The sequence below is a fragment of the Pollicipes pollicipes genome, unplaced genomic scaffold (genome assembly GCF_011947565.3).
Source record: "Pollicipes pollicipes isolate AB1234 unplaced genomic scaffold, Ppol_2.1 Scaffold_5724;HRSCAF=6776_pilon_pilon_pilon, whole genome shotgun sequence".
In the NCBI taxonomy this organism is placed as follows: Eukaryota; Metazoa; Arthropoda; class Thecostraca; order Pollicipedomorpha; family Pollicipedidae; genus Pollicipes; species Pollicipes pollicipes.
Genome location: NW_023596746.1, coordinates 7,238,719 through 7,259,650, shown reverse-complemented (window position 1 = coordinate 7,259,650; position 20,932 = coordinate 7,238,719).

Genomic DNA, 20,932 nt, shown 5'->3' with positions numbered 1-20,932 from the left:
AGTGCAAATTATACAGTCTACGCTCTGTAACAGTACTTCGAGTTTTCCCTGCAGTTACTGACAGCCGTCATTATGACGACGGCATCGCGATTCTGCTGGAGGCCGCTGTCAGCTGTTACTGAATGACGTCAGTACAAACGAACGCTTGGCGCAGCTGGCGGCAAGGGCCAGTTACCGAGAAGGGCACTGGTTGAAGTTTGAGCCAGTGCGTTACTGTAGACCATGTGGTGCTCCGTTTCTTAAAGCCAAAGTGTGCCTCGAGAAGAGATTCTGTAGTAAACGTCATAGGGGCGAGATGAAGGCCATGGCATGACGTTGTGTTGAATTCACAGGATAATCTCTCCATTTTAGCATATCTTTTTGTCTTAACATGGTGTTTCAATGCCTCGTAGCGTTTATTACACAAACATTTTGACCAATTAATGTGTTGTAAACGTTATAAAATGCATACGTCGGGAAAACAAGGCAAGTAAAACGCATTACTTTCATAGTGGTGAACAGGGAATCAAATGAAATTTCTCCCGCGGGAGCGGCTACTTAAAATCGGAGTTCTGAGCTATTCCGAAGATTTTACAGGAAAAAAATGTCATAACTGGTTGGCTTGTACACGCCTTGTCTGACAAAAAAATGAAAAATACAAAAAGGTGGCACACCCCCTTTAGCGGTAGGTGACTTTAAGACCGGGTAAAGGGCCTATGTGCAGTAGGGCGGAGAAGAAAGTAAATCAGGGCACTCAAGCAGTGAAGAGCGGCGGAATGGAGGAAATGTCGGAGAGGAGTTATAGGGACGTAAGCAAACGCGGAGTGAGTACTCCTACATCGTAGACAAGAGCTCCAAACCTGAGTAGATGAATGGTCCAAATTCAGGTGAAGGGGTGCCTTTGTGCTTTTAAGCATGCAAGGCTTAAAGGCCGCAAAGAGCTAAAGCGAGAGGCCGGGAATTCCCAAAGGGGAGAATGGCCTTAAGATTAAGAGCTGTTTGTTAGTCAAATATATCGGCAGACTGGGTAGAGCTACGCCGACCACCGAAATAGCTCGGAATGGTATTTAGCTGGCATGTGTTATTAGGCGCTCGGTGTAAGTAAGGAGTTATATCACAGCTTTTAAATAGTTGACTCGAAAATGAGAAAGACAGCCGTTTTCCAGGGGCAAGCTTATTCCTTTCTCAGCCAGGTCAAAAAATTATTTTGACGAGCAAAAGGTCGCCGGCAAATAACATCACATTTTGACTGACAGAGTTTGCTGTCTGGTGTGTCACGCGGCTCCTCTCCCTTAACATCGGCCAACAAAACCGAAGACCTTGAATGAGTCCCCTACAAGCGAATTACTCCCCTAAAAAAGAGTCAGGCAGTCCTTCCGAAAATTTTGGGCGTGCACACGCATTCACTGCATCCACAGGCCTCCGTGACTGGGGCACCTGATAATTAGAGCTGAAGCAGAGCACATACTTGCCGACGTCGCGCTGTGGAGCACTTTGCATTACTGAATGATAGAAAAAGCTACAGACCGAAAGACACACTTCTCCCGCACTGAATGACCGTCTGGCGATGACCATGCTCTTCAGGTCCTCCATAATGCATATGTCATGACCCGCGCTGCCTGGTAAATATATTGCACATATTCTACTAGCCTCGCACCTTTTATTGCTGGGCCTTATGCCTTAAATGCCGGGCTATCATTTAACACGCGCTCGGGTGAGGGTCAAGTTGCCCCCCCCGAAGGTTTTTCCAGAATGATTTCCGAACGGCACGGTGTAGCGGCGCCGAATTTTGCATGGCAGTGAACAATTGAATAGCGGATCGTTTAACATAAACAATTTAGATGTACCTTGTAAGATCGCTGACCTATGGCGGGTCAAAGTCAGGCCATGGTTTCAGCGAAGGCAATTTCTAGGGAATCGTCCAGTCTGATGCAATAACGGAGTGTCTGACAAAGTCATTCATCTCTGAGATACTCTCTTAGGCACTAAAAGTATTGATTGAGCAAATTACGTTGACCTTAGGACAGGTATGAAGGTCAAACCAAAGTCACAACCAACCTGATTTATTACTCTAGGGCTTGCTGTGTGGGATAGTTTGTGGTGCTCATTTCGAATTTATAGAAAGCAGGAACCGCATTATACATCTTCAGTTGACTTCTTAGAGGTCAGAAAAGGTAACTGACCTAGGCTGACCCGGGTCGACATTTTGTTTCATGAACCTACTGCCTAGCGTAATATTTTTCGCTTATTCAAATGCAACACTCAGAGCAGTCTTGTATGACTTTGGTCACCATGACCATCAAAAGATCAAACAAGGTCACTGACCTCAAATGGGATTTTGATCTTTTGCTTAGAAAGGTTGCCTAGGTTCTGAGGGCACTTCGGTGACCAACCTAGAATTTGACCTTGTTTCACCTTATTTGACCTGAAGGTCATGACCTGGGAAGCTCAAACTTCGACCTAAGCGAGTTCACGCACAGGTCAAGATACCCTGAAAATTTTGTGTTTCTAGCTTTCTTAGTTCCAGAGATCTCAGGGGGGTCAAATTGACCCCCACCCGAGCGAAGGGTATCTAGCCGGCCACCTGGGCGCGTGTTAAAAGTGATGATCATATCCAAGATACAAAGTATTGTGCTCAGATCACCAACAGCATGGAAATGCCAACAATGGGGTCAAAACCATGTCTTCATGTACAGGCAAACGTATGTGACAAACAACTGCTCTTTCTCTGCAGAGTGTTATATAACAACACCAGTGAATGGAAGGAACGCGTGGTTCATGTGCTGGAAAACGTGTACGACACGGAGGACTGCAAGAACGGCCACTGCGACGACGAGCACGACGTACAACACTTCACCACAGAGCAGGTCAAGCGCCTCATTGAACTGGTGAGTGACCTGATGATGATGATGATGATGGTAGCGAAAGAAATGAGGCGCTCCAGGCATTCTTGCTGTGCGTTGTAGCTCATGGCTGAACCAGACGCCGTAACGATGAGTACATGCATGTGATACGAGTGATTTCATTGGCGTGCAAGTATACAAAAAGGAAGTGACTGAGGTTTGTTGTCAGGTGACGACAGATCTGAAGCATCTGTCCTCATTAATAAAAACTCATGGATCCAAACACTGTTACGTTTGAGGTTAATTCAGACAATGAACACAAATCGCTGAGTATAGATCGCCCAATCGTATTTGTTGTTTAAGTGTCATGTTCGTGTGCGACAGGTCACTCACAAATTACCGCAGATTATGGATTTGCCTGCTCTAAGGCGTAAAATCTGTTGTGTCAGATACCGATAGTTCAGTAAGACGTGTCTATAAAATTATCAGGCATGTTGTAGATCGGCCAGTCCGCCCAACCGAACAGAAAATTCAACGCCGCTCCCACCATAGAAATGTCAGTAACCGATTGTGAACTGGTGGAAAATGTGTTCTTCCATGAAACCCGTTATGGCTAAAGCCAAGCAATTTTGTGCGAAGGAATGCCTTTGATCATGCGCCTAAGATATTACCTTCCTTCATACGCCGCTGACATGTGCGTTTCACGCATTACTGCCACAGGGCCACATTCGCAGTCTGTGCCTGTTATGCATCTTGTGAAGTCAAGCAAAATTTGCCTTTTCTCCGAACGGTGTAAGAAAGGAAAGCCATTGATATCTACCATGCACTAGATTGTCGCCAAAATAAATGTCGATGCTTGTATCTTAGATACGTGACATTGTCCAATGTAAACTGCAGGTCCCGGCCTTGTTCCTGCTTGGGAAATGGACCCCCAGATCTGAGACCGATACGGAGCCGGCTGTTCGCTGCTGGTGGTCTCTGACAAAAAAGAGGCCCCATTGTCCCAGGCTGCCACCAGTCGGTGCAAGGAACCTTCTGGTTGACATTTAAGAGCCCGGTCCTGCGGATTGGCGTCCTTTATGTTGCCTACAGCCGGCTCCTCGGGCCTTCCAATCGGTCACTGGACCGCAAGCCCCTCGAACACTGTCCCAGGCTGACCCTAGGCTCCTGGCTAAAACATTATCCTTGTTAGGTGCTTTGGGCCCCTGACCAACGCAGGGGACCCTCACTGACTGCGGGGCCCGACCAATGTAAATCGTTGGTCCCGGCCTTGTCCTGGCTTGGGAAATGGGTCTTCAGTCCCAGACCTGACGCTAGAGCTATTAGGTGGCGAATCCAACGCGTGTCGCGGTCGTTAAGCCTCCACTACATCCGCGTAGCTTCGCAAAATAATCTGGGGACTGATTAGGGAAAATCTAGTCCCGAATACATAAAAAACGGGTTTCTACCCGGATGTAGCCCACTTTCCTCTCAACGTTACGGAGTTGGAGTTCCCCTTAACCGAACAGGAAACGACAACCCTGCCGTGATGCACTTCTTCGATCTGTCTCTGCGAAAGATGTCGTTGTCATCATTATCATCTTGTTAGGCGGCGGCGACCGAAAAACGGTTCGGTAACTAACGTAAGGTCGATGTTATTTGACTTCAGATGTCGTTGCGTACGGCTACGGGAGTAGAGTGTAAGTTGATACGCGCGACTTTTGAAGGCTGCCACGGAAACCCCTGGCCAGTAGCCGCAATGCTGAATGCAGACTACAGCGCCGCACTCGCGTTAAGCATGTTCGATACGGCTAGTGGTTTGTTGGTGGTCAATGTCAGGCGATTACCTCACAATCAGCTTATTCGGTTGGTGTTGATCGTCAGGTTTTTGTATCTGTTCCATCGAATATTCACGTCAAAGTGGAAGTCATCACATTTCAAGAGTTCCTCCGGACGTTTAGGTGAATAAATGGGTCACGTTTTTTTGGTTGCTAATATTCGACTGGTGTTTTTTTTCTTGATAAGACGTCGGGGCAAAATAACGCATTTAACTGCAATCAGTCCGCTTGTTGTCGCAAACTAGACCAGATACATCAAGAGATATGAATCGTTTAATCGAAAAAGAGCTGCGTGCAGTAAAAATAGAAAATAGCCAAGTACACACGGATCGATCGCGGGATCTAAAAGGAAGTGTTTCACATTTGTATGCGGCTTTGAACTGAAACAATCATCTTAAAGATCATGTGGTGCAGTTCACAACCCTGCCTTTTTTAAAATAGAAACCACTACAGTTTCTGAGCTGCACGCCCGCAAAGATGTGCAGACTATTTTATGCGGTTTGTTTCAAGGTCACCGAGGCATCCATGACGTCATAACAACGTTACTTAAATTCTGTCATTTCATTGGCCGTGCGGCAATCAAGGCCAACAAGAACAGAATTGTTGAGTTGTGCAAAACTGGCGTTCGTGAGCACGATTTCCAGATATAACGGCTGTCAAATGGCTCTCAATCAATGTGGTTCGACGGGTGATATGTGCGGTGGAGGGGCAATTGGACATTGGGGAAAGGGGCGTGGGTAGGGGCAGTGGCTCACTCAAAAGAACACAGATTTGTGCTCATGACTTCTCCAGTTTTTTTACTTGCAGATTTGACCGAAAACAGGTCAGAAGTAGGTACCTAATAGTTCTGTGGTGCCAATGAGGCAATAGAGATGCTAAGCAAAACGATGCATTCATTTACTGCTTGGAGGCAAACAAAAGTTTATGTTGATGTTAAATGGCAACCCCTCACTACTGTCCTCGACCAGTAGTTTCAATGTGGGGCGCAGACTTTCCGTAATTATTACGTAATATTTTGGAAACACCAGCCATCGCATTTTGGGCGGAACTTGGGAAACGTCTTTACGTCCTATGCAATTCCAGTCTGCACCTTTGGCTCAAATGTATTGATAACCAGCCAGCACATTTTATGGTGCACTCAACCATATTCATCCACTGTGCTCGCAAAACAAAGGTAAAATAGCAACATCCGTGCACAAAGCCAATCCAGGAAAGTATGCGGTGCTTCAACAAACATCTAAAATGGCCTTGAAATCCAAAATGATGAGGCCGTCTTGCGTGCGCTAGTACTGTTCATGCACGGATGGGCATATGGGGATATTAAAAAAGAAAGAAGTTCAGTACTGGTCTGAAATATTGACCCTTTAATTTGACCTCGAAAATGCATGAAATTAATTTACGGGCAATGATATCCTGCTGGTAATAAATCTCCGCTCCCCAGTGGTATCAATATTAATAACAGGTATTAAGGGCTCACGAGAACCTGATTTTAGAATGTGCTTCGAAGATGGCACACTCCCTTTAACACCTAAACTCTTCGCTCGGATGGGGAGGGGGCAATCTAACCTCGATGTGTCAAAAACTAAAAGGGCTAGAGACATTAAGTTCACAGGATACTTCAGACTTTGTGTAAACTCAGTTGTGTCAAAAGTTAAGGCAGGCTCCTAGGCCATACATTCGAGTAAAATCAGATCAGACAAAGTCAGACCCAAGATTGGCGTGCAAAGTGTTCCAGACTTCCTCACGCAACCGCCTTTAACCTAGATATCTGTTCCAAGCAAAATGTTAATGGTGGCACTTTAAGACCGGTCCCTTTTTTAACTTAAGAAACCATCGTGATACAAATTATACGAGGTTATTTTGATTTTTACACGTGAATAAGCGCAAAGGATTACGCTAGGCGGTACGTCCGTGATAAGAACGTGTTGACATTGGTCATTTTAATTCAGGGACCTCCTTTGACATTCAAGATATTCAAGGAATGTTGCAGTCCCCGTTGTTAATTAAGTCAAAATGAGCAGCAAAAACTGCCTCGCACAGGAAGCTCTTGGGTAAATAAGCAGAATTGTTTTGGCCTTGGTTTGACTTCCGCGCTTGACGCTAGGTTAATGGAATTTGCTGTGATTCTAAATGATTGTGTGTAAATTGTAAACCTGAAACGGTTTTGCATAAGACAACGTCTCGGAAATATATGATTTCGTCTCATACTTCACTGTCGCACAAGATTGAACGATTCCCTTTAAATTCCTTTGCTGACAACCACAGCCTGACTTTGACCTGCCATAAGTTAGCAACGTTGCGAAGCACATATAATCCTTGTATACTTAAAGATCCACTTTTAAATTGCCAGCAGCTCTGCAAAGTTTGGCCTGGGTACGTAGGGCCATTCGGGCATTACTTTGTGAAAAAACTGGGGGGGGGGGGAGGGCAAACCGGCCCACAGCCGGGTGTGCCTGGGTAGCCGGTTGAATGCGACGCGCTCGAATGTGTGGGTGGGGGGGGGGGGGGGACGGCAGTTGATACCCCGAAATATCTAAATCGAAGGGAGCTAGATACATCAAATACACAGGGCAGGTACTAAGTAGGGTTATCTGTAAATTCATCGTGTCAAAGCTTGAGGCCACTAGGCCATGATCCTGAGATCAAATAGGGTCAAACAAGGCTTAGACCCTAGATCAGTGTCCGAGGCATCATTACACCTCCCCACGCATCATCTTTAACCTAGCACGTTTTTGAACCAAAAGGTCTTTGGTGATCATATGACGCCAACGATATGACTTAACCTAGAGAAGATCAAGGCAACTAAAAGTCCCACAATTTGTTTTCTTATTTGAATTCAAAATCAGCGTCACAAGGCATGCAAGGCGGTATGTTGCTCAGGGCTTAGGGCTGATCGTAGGTCGGTCTTTCAGGGCAGCGGTCTCCCCTGACCTAGGCGAAGTGAACTAAAATTTATGTTGACGTCTCTATGATCATTACATTAGAAACGCGTGTGAAAACTTCCTTACAGTGCACGTTTTCTTGCAATAATGCGGTTTGGTTTTGACCTCGATCTGACCTTGGTGTCAAACCACAGGTCAATGAATTTAGTCGTAATCCTAACTTCAACTGTCTATCTGTCTAAGAAATCAACTCAAGGATGAGGACTTTGTCTAACACTCCGTTGTCACTCCACATTGAACGATTTCCGAGGAATTGCTTTTGCTGATAGCCATGACCTGATTCTGAATGGCTATAAGTCAGAAACCTTATAAGACGCATCTATTTTAAAAAAGAAGAATCGGCTATCCAACTGCCTGCAGTTATACAAAGTTTGGCACGGCTACGCCGCGCTGTTCTTACGTTATTTTTGGTAAACTTTCTTGGGGGGGGGGGGAAATCGGTTCCATCCCGAGCGCGTGTTACTAGCTTTGACCAAAAGGGATGACCCCAACTACGCGTTTGTTTCGTCTATGTTTTCATTGCACATAGAATTCAGAGCCTTCCTTTCTTAAGAAGCGTCCAAAGGCAAGCTGGAACCGCCTGGTTGTGATCCTTATCGACGTTCAACGTAAACGGAATAGTTCCCTCAGGTATACGGTAGGTCGGGTGAAAACATAAACACACTAAGTACAGGCATGCCTGTGGTGCTGAAGCAAGCGTGCTTCAGCCGTGCCGCCTCTGCAAAGAAGGCTAAGCTGTGCCCCCTCCCCCCCGAAAATCGGCTGCTATAGAGTACGTGCTGTGATGGGTATCGGACAAGTGCATGGCTGACATGAACGACATATGTACAAAACTGAATTTATGGGCTCTCATTTCGTCATTAAATTTGTCATTTTATGCATATTACTGAAGCTGCAAGCTGCGTTTCAAATTTGTGAGGTCTTTATGAATGTCGCTGTATGCGTTCAGTAACTCCCCAAATAACGGCTGCAGTCAATCAGACTCAAATAGTTCCGAATATGCATTTTGCCAGAATCAGTGTGGTGGCAATGTTTCGCTAGACAGTTGAATGAAATAGAGCTAGGCTCTCAGGCAGTTAGATATAATATTATGATTGATGGATATACCAATTGCACTTCATTTGATGACTTTTGCGACGTATCAGTGGCGTTGGAGACGGGGGGTTGGTAGCGACACTCCAAAACGATTTAGCTGGCCTTTCAAGGCTGATAATGCATTGATAAAGTAACACACGCGTAGCATGCACGCAACGGCATCGCGTAGCTCGCCTTGGCTACCGACTTGGCCACGGACGCAGTATCGTCTCCATTTAACAATAACGTGCAGTGCTCTCAGCTGCTTAAATATGTCATACACCATGTCTGTATACCAGGTGAATTTCTTCTACGCTGCCCTCAGACATCGCCATCGTGCGCGGACATGATCTCCCTGTGCTCGTGGAAAGGCACGCAGCACCCCTGCAGTGAGCTTTTCGAGGCTCAGCACACGGACTTCGGCTACTGCTGCGTTTTCAACTCAGACTTTGAGGACGACCAGTGAGTGCCCGTTCGGTTTCACTGCGTGGTCAATGGTTCTCATGGGCTTAGTCAGGGTTCTTTAATAGCCAAATGTTGTCGACATTTCAGACTGGTAAGCTAACAGCGTTGTAATTAGTATCTTACAGGTCAGAATTCTTATTCTACACCCCAAGAGCCTTTTTCCTGCTAAGTTGTATGTGCGCTGCCTGCATGCGGCGGCACGTAGTAAGCTAATAAGCATTTTTTAGTCCGTTCAGAAGACCAATTCAGCAAGCCCAGTAACCGCAGTGAGTTAACAATTTGCCGACATAAGTTTGCGTGTATGTATGTTTCTGTATATGTGCTTATGTGCACGTGCATAACAGGCATTGATGCTATGTTATTGGTGTGTAAGGCCCTGGTAAAATCCAGCTGTCATTTCATGCGCATTTTTCACATTTTTGTTTAGAAGCACTCTGAAAATATAATGTTGTCCCTATGGGCGTTGACGATCAGAAATAACTGAAAATGGCTGTCTTCCAACATGTGAGGGAGTCGACTGCTCCCCCCCCCCCCCCCGATCGACGGCGTGTTTTCCTGTAGTAATCGCACCGTTTGATGTCAGCCACGCAGAAAAACGGTACGCCAAAGCCGGCTACACCAACGGCTTGACCTTTCTGCTCGACACCAAGCGATACGAGTACTATCAGTCCCAGTACCTCTCCGTGGGCTTCAAGGTTAGTGTTGTGCTGACTTCTCCGTCGGTTTTGGAGTGATGCCAACATTTCTGTCGCCTAGGGCTTTGCCAGAGGGCTCCTGGATACTGAAGGCATGCGCTCTGATTTGTAAGAGTAACTTATAAACCGCTCCAGAAATTCCCACCCAGACTTACGGGACGTTGCATTCATGATGACGGATGCTAAAGATCTTCTAAGCCATCTGACAGTTTAGGGGATGTGTGAAATTCTAAGCAGTCGTGTAATCGCTTGCGGTTTTCTATGGGAAATGTTCAGGGCCTTGTTTTGGGTTTGGTTGGCATAATAGCCTCTTCTGCGAGGAAAGGGCATGTTTGGGCTATGGTCTGAATGACAGCGAGAGATAAGTGGTGGGGCAAGCTTCTGAATGTGTATGGAGGCTCTCCGCTCCCGAGAGTTAGCCCACTCAGGGACCCCTTTTTAGGCAATGTGTAACTCTCGGGCGGAGCTCCCGCCTGAGATGGGGGGGGGGGGGGGTATACTTAAGCCCACTCATAGCTGATGCATGAAAACCGCCCGGATAAACGGGAAGTTGCGAAGGTTGAAGACGAAGTAGTGAATGAGTGCAGAAGGATGAATGGTGGATGTTGAAGGCCACACATTTCGCTACAACTTAATCCCTGTATAACGATTGCATTCTCTGATGCGATGCGGTCAAAAGGAACGTTAGTCATCGCAGATACCAAAATACTGAAGGCATCACTGAGTTATGCCGTATTTTCAGACGGCACTGTTTTCTCTACAACCGATGACATGCTGGCCAGTTTAAGTGCACCACTAAACATAAAATGAGACATCGCTGGGAACACCTTAAGTCCACACACTAGGATAAGGAGAAGCAATTCGATTACTGGGACACTGCGCCGTAGAGCGCTCCTCGGTTGCCACTGACTGATGTACCCGTCGGTGACTGAATGCCCCTAAACGCCGTGCTGTTAATCGTCAGCTTGATCTTGTGCGTCGTGCTGTGTCCCAGATCCTGATCCACGCGCCGTACGACGAGCCCCAGGTGCGAGAACAAGGCCTGGCCATCCCGCCCGGCCGCGAGATCTTCATCGCCGTCGACGCCCGGCAGGTGTACACTACAGGTCAGAATCAGCAGGTGTACACTACAAGTCAGACTCAGCAGGTGTACACCACAGGTCAGAATCAATGGGTGTACACTACAGGTCAGAATCAGCAGGTGTACACTACAGGTCAAACTCAGCAGGTCAACACCGCAGGTCAGAATCAGAAGGTGTACACTTCAGGTTAGAATCAGGTGTACACTACAGGTGAGAATCAGCAGGTGTACACTACAGGTCAGAATCAGCAGGTGTACACCGCAGGTCAGAATCAGACGGTGGTTACAGGTCAGGCTCAGAAGGTGTACACTACAGGTCAGAATCAGGTGTACACTGCAGGTCAGACTCAAATGGCCTCTTCAGGGCCCATTGGCTCCATTGGACCCCGCTGGCGCAGCTTAATCGCGTACAGCACGTACTGAGCGAGCTGGCAAAGTGCGTGCAAACAGAAGTGCGTAAGCCCAAAGGATGGCATTGGGGGTTAGCTCGTATTGTTATTGGAGTGGTATGGCAACCAGCGGTACAGGCAAACTGTCAGGTATGTGGAGCGTCCATTACTGTCCTGCCTCGAAGGCATATGATGGATGAGTATGGGCCGAGGTTTCTCATGGATGTTAAGGTCTGATATCCTGTCAACGTGATGCTATGAATTTATTGGTTGTTCAAAGCAGCGCGAAAATGGTCCTCGAAGCCATGCTGCTTTCCGTGGTTTACATTTATATACATGTCGCATAAGCATATATATATATATATATATATATATATATATATATATATATATATATATATAGATGATGTATGTATACATGATTATTGATCGTTTGATCGTTTTTCTGCGATACCCCGACCGTTATCAAACAGATGAAGCGCGAACAACTTGTCTTCAGGTCGTGCGATCCGTCAAGAGAGGAATCCGTCAAGAGCGTGCTGTGTGTGCTGATGGGCGCTGACGAGGACCGTGGCCAACAGAGGAGGCCGAGGCGTCATTCAGTCCGCGCCAGCGGAACTGCTTCAAGGAGCATGAAGTGGCGCTGGACTTCGCCAACACGGCCGTCTACACGCTGGCCAATTGTCTGATCAGCCACGCGGTCAGCAGCGTACACCAGAAGTGCGGCTGCGTCGCCCACTACATGCCCGGTGCGTAGTGCGCTATAGCCCAGTACGTGGTCCATCTTACCTGCTCGGTACCTGACCCACTACATGCCCGGTACGTAGTGCACTACAGCCCGATACGTGGCCCACTACATGCCCGGTACGTAGTGCACTTACAGCCTGGTACGTGGCGCACTACAGTCCGGTACGTGACCCGCTGCATACACGGTGTGTGGCCTACTTTACCTACCCGGTACGTGGCCCACCACATATCCGGAGCTTGGCCCACTTTACCTGCCCGGTATGCCACCAATTGCGTGCCGGGTGCGTGGCCCACCACATGCTGGGTACGTGGCCAACCGCAAGGCGGGTACGTGGCTCACTTCGCACCCGGTAGGAACAAGAATGCAGTCACGAAAGAGGGGGGGGGGGGGGGAGGGGCATTGTAATTCAAAATGTATTTTTCCTCTCACCCCTCTCACGCGAATTCCCGTGAACTCTGGGTCCTCGGTCCACTGGGTCCTTGGTCCACTCCGACAGGCATCCCATCGCGTGCCCCCACGTGGTTTGTGTTTTACTCCCACCCCGGGTTGTGTTTCATAAGATGCAGGGACATGATTGACAGAAGTAGTGCTCTTGAGAAGTGCAATTCTAACGTTGTGCTCGGATGGGGTCATCAAAACCTTTTGGGCTTCTGTGTCTCGCGGAGGACTTGGCGTAATGCAGCGCGTCGGTTGTTAGGATGTTAGGGGTTTAAATTATGGGTTATCTTGGCATCATTTTATTGACAGTCTTCATAGATGCGAAACATCTTTATCTGTCAAGTTCATCGGATTTCGAAGCATGAATTTTTGCTTAACCGTGTTCACGCATGACCGCGAGGATCATCTGTAAACATCAAGCGGCTCCTGATCCCTTTCAATCCGACAGGGGACTTTCTTATCTGAAATGCGCAAAATTTGTGATAAACGGGAGTAAAAGTCATAGGAGCTCTTCGGATCCATCAAAATGACCGCTGAATTTCACCCCATAATGATTTTTTCACCACCATTTATATTACATTCGACATTCGTGGCGCTTATTGCGCTGGTCCCATGAAACCAAATCTGCAAAGCAAAATAATCAATGGCTACATGATGACGAAACGAAACACCTTTATAATAAATTTACCGGATTTAGCAAACCTGATAGCAAGCGATGGTTTTTATTGCTGGTTGTGTCTGATTATGTTAGCATGAAAAGCGCTTATAAGCCCTTGTGCAAAGCTCATCGTTTCATAACACCATCTGATCAGTGCTTCACGAATGGAAGTCCTGATATTTAAGATATGATAGCCTGGATATGCCATAAGGGCTGCAAACCAGGGGCTGAGGGTTTTTTTGCATCAAATGGCCAGTGAGACACGTTTTGTGACGTGTGGCGACAGAGGTATCGTCATCCAACTGCGATATACTACGGCCATACTGCCAAACACGAGTCTCAGTTGAGCGTCATTTATCCCTGTTTAAGACAGGTATTTAAGGAATAAGTATATCTTGAAGCCACCTTACATCATTCCTTGCTACTTCATCTACATCTGTATCATCCGTGTTATGCGTTTGTTTATGTTGTGGTTTCCGGGTGCTTGGTTTTTCATCTGGCGCCAGTATCGCAGATGGCTCTTCATACACCAATGCTTGTTAGCGGCGTCGTAGCAAATACTTAGATATTGTCATCTATGCTAGCATAGAAGATGAATTTCTATGTCTTGATGGGACCCTAGCACACATAAGGTCGCAATCACCCATGGCTTCGCTGTGCGGTGAGCTTGGTTTCGTGGAGGGACCTTCGCTTGGTGACAAAATATGGCAACGGCGTATCACGTACGTCGTTAAATTGCGTCACGCTGAAATAAATGCCATGTTTGCAGGAAATAGCACGGTTTGCCACGAAGAAGACATAACTTGCATGAAGAGCGCGTTGCGTAAGTATCACGTGCCTGGTTGTCGCTTTAATACGATAATAAGCTGATGCACGTCTCTAACAAACTGACACAAGATAGCATCAAATTGAGCTACCATACATATCTGCACTAGTTTCCATTTGCACTTCATCATATTGTACTTGAACGCATTGTAAACGTTAATCGTGTAAAAATATCCAGTCGGCTGATTTGTGTTGAAAACGTGTGGTGGGAGTCGTTTCAAGCAGGGGTATGCGCCTCATTTTTGCTACATCGGTATGGACACGGCATTAACGTACTCTTTCATGCGGTTGTACACGCCATTGCAAGGGCTTCTGTGATAAATCTTAGTAATAATATAACCATCCCAAGTTGCTATTCATGACGATCCGTCATGTAAGAATGTTCCCATTATGAACTGTTCGGGTGGACACGCAGCCTTAAACGCATAAAGATCATGACGTCTGAATCCAATAGTTCTGAGTATGCGTAGCTTTTTAGCAAAACCTGAGCGAGCCCTGTTTCCATTTCGCTGCATTATTTATTGACCGCACGCGAGGAGCCACGCGGAGTAAGTTAAGCAGCATCAGTCGTGGCGTCAGCGCAACCGCTAGCACCAAACCGGCCTGCCACAGGCTCCTGCGTCGCCGCCCGCGCCCGCTCAGGCGGTCCTCCAGACCCGCTCAGCCTGCTCAGTCGGCCCTCCCGCCCCGCTCAGCCGGCCCTCCCGCCTCGCTCAGCACGCTCAGCCGGCCCTCCTGTGCCCCGCTCAACCGGCCCTCCCGCGCCTCTCAGCCGGCCCTCCCGCCCTGCTCAGCCGGCCCTCCCGCCTAGCTCATCACGCTCAGCCGGCCCTCCCGCCCCACTCAGCCGGCTCTCCCGGCCCGCTCAGCCGGTTCTCCCGCGCCCCACTCAGCCGGCCCTCCCGCCTCGCTCAGCCGGCCCTCCCGCCCCGCTCAGCCGACCCTCCGGCCCTGCTCAGCCGGCCCTCCCGCCCCGCTCAGCCGGCTCTCCCGCGCCCCACTCAGCCGGCCCTCCCGCCCCGCTCAGCCGGCCCTCCCGCCCCGCTCAGCCGGCCCTCCCGCCGCGCTCAGCTGGCACTCCCGCGCCCCTCTCATCCGGCCCTCTCGCGCCCTCCCATCCGGCCCTCCCGCCCCGCTCAGCCGGCCTTCCCGCGTCCCGCTCAGCCGGCCCTCCCGCGCCCCACAGGCGAACACGCGAAGGACCGGTGGCGCTCGGACGCCGCGTGGCGCGACTGCCTGCCGGCCTGCGAGGAGACCAAGTACATCTCGCACATGTCCAGCGCGGAGTTCCCCAGCAGCGAGCTCGTCTCGCGCCGGGCGTTCCAGCACGTGCTCGGCGAGATGGTGCTCCGTCTGTGCGCGGCGGTGCTCCGGCGCCAGCTGCCGGCCTGGGTAACGGCTGCACCCACCCCCAGCGGCCCGAGGCGGCTGCTCGCCAGCGCGTCGCGATCGAGCCGGCTGCTCAATACCGCTATGGCTTTGGGGAACAATCACATGTTTTGACTCGAATTAAATAGGGTGCATTGTGCCGTCAGTTAGTTCGTTCACTTACTCATATTGCACAATTCCCGGCCTGTTCACACTGTAATAGCAGGCACGTACAATCATTAAACTCAAATACCTAAGTGATGTAATTTGCGGGCAATGGGGGATTGCTCCTCGCCCGACACGATGTTGATGGCCAGGGGCAAAACCCTACTCCGTTTTGTTTCTTCGACAGGACGACATTTTGGAGAGCATATGTCCACTGCTGAATCCTCTCCAACACCCGAACACCACAGACCACACCGTGCTGACCGAGATACCGTTGAACGCCATGCGGTCTGTGGACGGCGTCGTGAACGCCACCGGCGCAGCCGCCCTGCACGCGGTGGCTGTTCGCTACGCCAGGCAAGCGCCCGGGCCGACACGACCGCACTCTGCCGGCTCGTGGGATAACATGCACAGGCTGACCTTCAATCCCGTTCAGAGCGCCGGTGGACGTGTATGGACGGATCTGAAACAGCTCGGCAGCAGCAGTCGATAGCTGCAGTCGGCAGCAGTCGACAGCTGCAGTCAGTAGCTGCAGTCAGCAGCAGTCGACAGCTGCATTCAGCAGCAGCCGACAGCTGCAGTCAGCACCAGTCGGCAGCTGTAGTCAGCAGCAGCTCGTTTTGGGTGTGCTGTTCTGACGCACCGCTTATGCCGGCACTTTGCTGATGCTCTTGCAAAGCCATGCTGGGTGATAGCTTGTAAGCACCGCAGATTATTGCTCACAGCTCCTTGGTGCCATTTTATGTGCCAGTCAGCACAGATGGCGGGTGAAATGATCGGCCAGTGCTCTTTAGCTTGTGCTGTTACTAAATTGACGTTAATATTGGCAGTGGCGATTTCGTGGAATATGGGCTAGGACGTGGAATATGACGATACCTGGCCGCATGCCCGTTACACTGCGGGGTTTCTCACTGCGGGGTTTCTCGGGTACACTGCGGGGTTTCTCGCATTAGCTTCTTCTCAAAGACAGGATTGTTTTCAGATCTCGTTCCATTTGAAAACCGTTAGCTTGATCATTTCCATTTTTCAAAGGCTTGTGGAGTGTGAAACCGAAGAGATCACCTCTTATTTATATATGCAAGGCAGGCTTACTGCCTGCAGAAGAAAAAAGACATTTGAGAAGCGCTGGCGGTTGGCACCACTGGTATGAGATTCACAGCGTACAGGGTTATTGAGCTGCCAACCTACCTGAGCTGGGACGGGCGGGTCAAACGGGTGAAGTCAGCATGCAACAAATCACACAAATTGAGTAGTCAGAAATTCATCCATATTTTAAGAACAAACAGCGACAGACTCGTGATTTTGAAAAGTTTATCCACCATTCTACCGACCCTGGGATAATCGTAATCATATTTTTTCAGGGAAAATATGGTCAAGGTTCATGCTTATTTCAAGAGCAACTCCATAACGCGGTACAAGCGGGACGTGATGTACACCAAGGATCAACTGATAGGTAAGCTTCTCATGCTCCCTGATCTTGGAGTGTCGTTCGAGTAATCCAGCTTAATGCTCTGACGGGGTTTTGGCCAGATCATAAAACCTGTCACGCTACGACGTGCATTAGAGCATTATCACGCTACAACGTAAATCTCACCTTTACCGCAGCGCAGCGTACTTTCTTATTTAACTTGGCCGCCGCACGTTAGCCTGACGCGACCAGACTATGAGACTGTGAGACTTTCTTGCATTGAATGTCAGGAGAACAGTCTGGCAGAGACTATGTCATAAGGGTCTATGTCATGCGTATGCGCATGCGTGGGCTAGGACGTGTGGTGGATTTGGCAAGGGGACATCACAATTCAAGTTTGTTCATTCTAAAAACTATTCGTGTGTGGCGCCAGTGCGTCCAGTTCCTTACATGGTGTTAAACAACGTGTCATGTGTTTGATTCAATGATGTTTACGGGTCCAATTCGATTTTCAAATTGATCGTTGGATTGGGTCGCGTGCCCCTGTGTCCCCTGCCCTCGAATACGACCTCGTGGGTGGGACTATACGTCCACTCATTTCGGTAATTCATGCCTCTTCTGCTCGCGGGGCTGGTAATACTGTCTTATCGTCGTAGTTGGCCCAGAAGTGTACCATCCTCACGGCTCCCGCCGTAAATGCCACCATTATTAGCACTCTGGCATCACTAATAACTTGTTTGAGCCAATTACCCAATGGCATGATTGTAGTATCCTGACAGGATCCAGCGCGACACGTACCTTACTGACGTAAACACGCGGCAATTCGACCAAGTGCCAGTTTACGACACCACGTGGGCGGAGTATGCTAAGGAGCTCACTTCCTAGATAAATAAACATCAGCCCATATACTCTGCAATTACGCTGCTCATGATAACCAGCTTATCGTTGCTGATTACATCGATTTGCCAAAAAGCCCAGGCCCCGCCAGGCCTAGACTATGCACCAATGCGTCCGACCGGAAGTCATCTCTTTCGGCTCACCGTTAAAATGTGCAAAGTGACATTATACGTGTAGTCTTCGTTCTGATGAACATCACGGCCGCACTACCAATCCCGCCAGTTCCAAACGGTCTGTAGTGGCCCGCTACAGCACACTGGCTCACATCGTGCGCAGCTTCTGTGGACGTGGCAGGGTTTGACTATGGCTCGCTCCGTAGCAAACACCGGCGGTAACAGCCAGCTCCAATCCTGCCAGTTCCAAACGGTCTGTAGTGGCCCGCTACAGCACACTGGCTCACATCGTGCGCAGCTTCTGTGGACGTGGCAGGGTTTGACTATGGCTCGCTCCGTAGCAAACACCGGCGGTAACAGCCAGCTCCAATCCTGCCAGTTCCAAACGGTCTGTAGTGGCCGCGCTACAGCACACAGGCTCACGTCGTGCGCAGCTACTGTGTAGGTGGCAGGGTTTGACATCTGACTTTCTTCATGGCAAACACCGGCGGTAACAGCCAGCTCCAATCCTACCAGTTCCAAACGGTCTGTAATGACCGCGCTACAGCACACAGGCTCACATCGTGCACAGCTACTGTGGAGGTGGCAGGGTTTGACTGTGGCTTTCTTCATGGTAAACACCGGCGGTGGCAGCCAGCTCCGCGTAATCATGGACTAACCACAGCACGGGGCCCAGCCGTGGCGCTGGAACGCTTACAATCGACGGCGAGCCTCGCGATGTACAGTCGCGTGCAATTACCGAGAGACGAAACAGGTGTTTGGGGACGCAGTCATCAGCCGTAAACTTCCATTGGCACGTCTGCTGTCAATTGTCACGTTTTATGTGACACGCAATTGGGCGGCAAGCAGTCGTGGTAGGCAATTATGCGCGGCAGGCAATCATATGCGCAATAGCAGGACTCCTTACTGGTCAGTTTGTGCCTGGCGTGTCTTGTTTTTCTTTAGACCCTAGCGACGCAAGGCAGCGAACTGTCCAGCGTAGTCGCCACCTCACCTCTCTGCTCTTCAGCGTGTGCAGCTCAGCGACAGTGATTGCGGCAGATGCGTGTGATGCGCACGCACCTCAGGCCTGTACCGTCGTAGCGATACAAGACGATGGAGACACATTCACCCAGGAGGGCGTCATCGAAAGGCTCGCCGCTCTTCTCTCGCCGATAGCTCGTCCCCTGTTGTCGGAGCACTGGTCAATGGTCCCCGTTGTTTTAGCGATGCTCAGCCGCATGTCTGGTAATGGGTGACGCATGACAGTTGCTGTCTTCAGTACGATAGCTCATTTTTAGATTATCAAAGCTCCCATCTCATCCCGAGGTAGCCGCTTGGAGCTCGGGGAAGTGTGTTTAAGCGTCCCGAGAGCAGAACACACGAGCCACACGGGCTACAGTGCACGCGGCCCAGTCCAACTCCGCACAGACTGCTGACGGCTGGCAGGGGCGTCATTCTGCCTCGCCCCGTTGCAGACCGGGGTCGTTGCCAGAGAGTGACCGCTGGCCTTGGGCTCCGCTGAAGAATGTTCCATGGCAATAAGCTTGGGGGAAACTTTGAATGAACTTCACAGTTTCGTTGGCAAGTTTGAGTGGTCTCTATTGCCCGGACAACATGTTGCATCGTCCTGACAGACCGGGTCAGCTTTGTCGATATCTACCCATCAGCAATAGTGATGAATTCCCTGGTTCGTTTGAGTGCGTGCTGTACTCGATGCTATGGTGTTGTGTGCGTTGCAATCACAGGCAATGCACGATGCTCATTGGTCATTTGGTTTGACTGCGGACTGCTAACAAGCCTTGTTCCTATTCCAGCAAACTTTGGAGGTCTTCTCGGATTGTTTCTGGGCTTCTCGATCGTGTCGCTCTTCGAGATGATCTACTTTCTTCTGATCAAAATAATGTCAAGAGGTACTACAGGTTCCAAGGTGAAGCCGTTTGCTAAGGTTCAAAGGTCTGAGGAAGCTGTGAAGTTTCCAAGATGCCGCAGCACTTACGAATCTTAAATGTGTGAATTCGGCGCGATCGATTGAAGCACTTCTTGTTGATGTGAGTGCGATGTAATGACGCATATGCAGCCTATGACAAATTCGTGTTCGCGTGGAGTTTGTGTGAATGACAATCATGCCATGAATCTGATGAAAGGTTGAGATACTAGCTCCACCGAACCCGGCACGAGAATGATTTCATTATGTGGTCATTCATGGGTCAACCGCTCAGGGCTGGAAAGCATACAGGCTTTTTGTCAACGGCTTTCCTTGAGTTTTAAACACCTGCTGAATAACAAAGGTGATGCGTTGAATTAGGGTGGCAACATGGAATAATAAAACCCTCAAGCGCCATATTTCCTGAGATTATGATGCCGCATTTTGCGGTGAAATCAAAAATTGCTTTGTGAACCCATGAACCTGCTCCACGACTACAGCCACACGACAGTTTCTCCATGTTTGGCGTACCTGCGTCAGCTAACATGCTACATGCTAACTGAGCCTCACTCGACGCATCACCTCGGGTTCCAAGTGGGGCTGCTGCTGACGCTGGCGCGTCCAGCTGACGTCATCAGACGCCGGTACCCCGATGACGCTGCTCACTGAACCCTGGGATAGATCCCTGGCATGCAGAGCTCCCTCCGGTTAGAGGGCGGCTCCTGACACTTGATGACGACGCTGCAGGACTGCTGCATGGCACGCTCTGTCAGTGTCCTCCCACATGAATGATGCTAAGGACAATGTTCAGGTTTTTTCTTGCTGAGAATGCCGTGTTGAAGAAGTGGACCCAGTTTATCCGCACTGTCCGGCGAACAACATTGCTGAGCTGTTAGGCGGACAGGCAATTTTGGCTCACCTAAACTAAAAAGACTGAGTAAAAAAACACCTTTTCGCGAGAACAATTTTGCTGGACACCGCAACACTTGGTCGCCCAGTTCACGCCGATCTGCCATACGCTGGTTCAGTAAGATGTCTGGCTTTGTGCACTTCTTTTGCATACGGGGATTGTCCATGAACAAACCTTATGACTAGCATATGCTGAGTACAACGCTGACGGC